General features: G+C 58.8%; 1 protein-coding gene across 1 annotated transcript in view; it reads left to right on the top strand.

The window, feature by feature from the left end:
- The first annotated feature begins 746 nt into the window (after positions 1 to 746).
- Positions 747 to 3656, top strand: part of Nacc2 (NACC family member 2) — a 66066-nt gene continuing 63156 nt past the window's right edge. The window contains exon 1 of the mRNA XM_026778739.1: positions 747 to 835. The gene's annotated coding sequence lies outside the window, so the exon portion shown is untranslated. The remainder of the gene's footprint in view (positions 836 to 3656) is intronic.

Here is a 3656-nt window from a genome sequence, read left to right on the forward strand (position 1 = left end):
AAGGGATGGGTCAACTTTGTTCGCTTAATACCCTTCCTCCCAGTGACCTTGCTCATGACCTCTTTCCTGGTGCCACCCGCGTGGGTACGTGGTTAAGGATGGCTGTGACCCTCGAAGGGCAGTGGTGCCTGAGCACAAAGGGACTCAGGTTGGGAGGGGTAAACAGGGGACTCCTGGGTACTTTCAGGAGTGTGGCCGGCTTAATTTCTAGACTTTTGACTTAAAACCAAATTTGTCACTAGAGTGTGGCCTTAGGCCAACAGAGCCCGGCTGCTGGTGACTAGGGGCTGTTACACTCCTAGATCCCATCCGGCTGGAATACTCTAGTCTCCGCCAGACTGCTGTAAGTCGGTGGGCAGGAGGTACTCGCGCCCGGAGGTACTTGCTCCGAGGTTGCTCGGTCACGCAATTTCCTAAGACTGGTGGGTTTGTAAGCGCGGCCGCGGGGAATTAAGAGGTTGGGACCGGGGGCCCCAGGTCGTTCCCCTGTCTGGCCGCTGATCTCTGCCCCTCTGGTGCCTCGCGCAGTCTCGGACGCTAAGCGCTCGGGAAGGCTGGCGCAGCAACTCTCGGTGTCGTGATCTCCCACCAGACCCCCTTGGGCTTCCCTCTCCCGCGCCCACCTGGCGACGAGTACGCGCGCGCGGTCGGCGCTCTGTCCCTTTAAACAGCCCGCGGGCGCCTCCCCCGCGCCCCGCCCCCGCCGCGGTGCGGCCGCCGGTGCTGGGCGAGGTCGGAGAAAGTCCGCGGGCGCCGGAGCTCGGGGACGCCGGAGCACTTCCTGCCGCGGGCGGCGCCGCAGCTGCCCAGGCCGGACCGGGCCGGGTGCCCGCAGGTACGGCCAACTTGGCGCGTGTCGCGCCGTTTCCGCAGCGGGCCAGTCGTCCCGCCCGCACTTCCCGCAAACTCCGCGGCGCGGCCGCCCAACTTGCGCTCCCGCTGCCTGCCGCAGTGCCCGCCGCGCGCCCGGGGCGCGGCCGAGTGTGGTGCGGGCCGCGCTGGAGCTGCGCGCGGGCCGCGGGGCGGAGAGGGCCGGCTCGCCGAGCTGTCCCGGCCCAGAGCCCGGCCCCGACCCCTCCAGAGCTAAGGCTCCCGGAGCGCTAGCGTCTTCCTTTCCCGCCGGGGTCCTTTGGCCACGGCAGACCCCGGGTCTGCCCTGGACGGGAGGGAAAGCCCTTGATGACACTGGCCCCTAGCCAGGGCACAGGGGACACACCCCTCCTGGCCGGCCAGGTCAGAGGCAGCGCGTCTGCGCATCAGACTCGGCCCGTGCCCGCCCTTTCTAGCTAGGTGGGCCAGTTGGTGGGCAGGGGTCGTCATTGCCTCCCTTTCTCTCTGGTGATAACTCCAACCTTGGAAGACACTGGGGGTCTCTGCGGTGGGAGGGGGCTTTTGGCTTGACCCTGTTTCTGCATCTCTGCAAAGTTGTTAAGGTCTCCGGACTCTTCTCCAAGAAAACTTAGGGGTGTTTGGGGCTGGGGGAGGTGAGATTGGGCGTCTCAGTGGCTTCTTACCCTAGGCTGGGACTCGGTATCTGCTCCTCCTGTGCGTATTTTGCGGGAGTCAGCGGGGTCGCTTTAGCCCTTCTCCGGGTTCGTTTCCCCGGGCAAATCTGTTCAGCTCTGCTAACTGCTGATATCTTCCTCCTGGTGCTTTTTGAACCCTAGGGTATGTGGGCTCCCCTATTCTGCTCTCTGGAGCTTACTTCACCGGCAACTTCCACTGTCCCCTGCTCCCTCTTACTGGAGCTTCCCGATGGAGATGTTTTTTTTTGGGGGGCTCTCTAGACTAGCCAGGTGTAGCTCTGCGAAGTGTTGCGGCCGAGCCAATAAAGGGATGGGTCATGATCCTTGGTGGCCTGGCTGGGCTCTTGATCCAGTAAAGCCTTCTGAGCAATTGATGTGCAGGTTCATGTCCCGGTCCTCCCAGGTGCAGCTCTCTGACCCTCCTCTCCTGTCTCTGGTTCCCTTTTCTGTCCTCTTCCTCCTACAAGTTCTTGACTGCTATTCCCTTTTTTCCATTTTGACCAAAGATGAGGGTAGGATGTCCCGTGGGGCTCTGCAGTCTGTGTGGTCTTTAATCCTCATGATGTCCTGGGAGAGTTGGCTGTGACTTTTCATTTCACAGTTGAGGGGACAAGGCTTGCTCAGCTAGGGGATGGACAGCCGGCATTCTGTCTAGTCCCAAGCCTCCAACAATTTTATCCAGGCACGTGGAGCCACCCACTCCATCACCCGCCAGTGTCCTTCACTCCACATTCCTTCAAGGATGCTCCATGGCCCTTCCTTATTGGGTGGCACCTCGACTGGAGCCCAGATGAAGGAAAGAGGTGAGACCCAGGTGCAGCTGTCCCTTGTTCTTTGGGCCAGCTGGTTGGAATTAGCACAAGTAGAAGGAAGTGTCACTGGTCAGTTCTCAGTGACCAGAGATCTTTTCTCGGTGGTCATGCCCATGGCAGGAGGGTGCTGGGTGAAGGGTGTGCACCCTGGCATCTGAACCCCGCTGATTCCCGGAGCTCGCAGCCATTTAGAGTGCTGGGAAACACTATCAGAGAGAAACGCTTGTGCTGCAAGAGCTGAGCGCCAGGCTGTTCCTGGGCTGTGCATCCACCATCAGTCTGAATTACGGACTATTGGCATTATGCGTGGGGCATCCAGAATGCCTCTTCCTGGGAGAGAGGCTCGTACCGGACTTTGACGGCCTCACCAAGCCCCCTTTTCAGACTAGTTCTTGAGCCTACATTTGTCTTCTCAGAACAGTGGTTTCAAGTGGTGAGCTGGCTGGTGCGCAGAGGCCCTGTTTGCTACAGAGGTCCTTCCTGCCTGATTTGCGTGGGGGTGTGTGTGTGTCGATGTGATCGCTAGGGTCTTGTCTGATCTTGGCATAGGGATTTAGCACTAATGGGACGGAAACTGAGAGCTGTGGTTGCCTCAACAAGAATTGAGTCCCTGCCTCTGACATCCTTGATCCTAGAGTGTACATGGCACCTGGTGGCTGCCAGCTCTGGCTGTCCGTGTTTCCTCCACTCCCTTCCCTAGACCTGTTTTCTGCACGCTCTAGCCCATGAAATCACCCTATCTCCCTGGCTTGTGGGCTCTGCTTCTCTAGCCTGGTGGTTTCCAGGGAGTTCTCTGGAGAGCTTACAGGGGTGCGGGGAGCCGGGGGGGGGGGGCGTTGAAGTCATCTTGGGTATAGGGGTGGGCTGCTGAGGGGGTTCTGTTTCTGGGTCCAGTGACCATGAACCAATGTCAGGCCTCAGTCCCTGCTCTCATCTGTCACAAAGCCATACACCCCAGCATAAGGAGCATATTTGAGAAAGTGACTTTGATGTGCGCTCCCCACACCCCGGGCATGCTGCTTTCATTGTTGGTACCCACCCTTGCCTTGATAGCTGCTTATGTGCTGTGTCTGGCCTCAAACTGGGCCTGGCTTCGCAGGATGACAAAGGCTGCCTTCCAACTCTGAGGAGTTTTGGCTGGTTGGAATGGGGGTGGATACTGGTACCCATTGCTGTGTCTCTAGGGGGTCACCCTGGGCTGAAGAAACTGTGTGAACTTTGAGACCTGTTTTTGCTTTGCGCTTTTTTTTTTTTTTTTTTTTCATGCTTTGTTTATTTTAACCTGGCTGTTCTTCTTACAGGCATGGGGAAACTCATT

This window comes from Microtus ochrogaster, chromosome 4 (genome assembly GCF_000317375.1).
Source record: "Microtus ochrogaster isolate Prairie Vole_2 chromosome 4, MicOch1.0, whole genome shotgun sequence".
NCBI lineage: Eukaryota > Metazoa > Chordata > Mammalia > Rodentia > Cricetidae > Microtus > Microtus ochrogaster.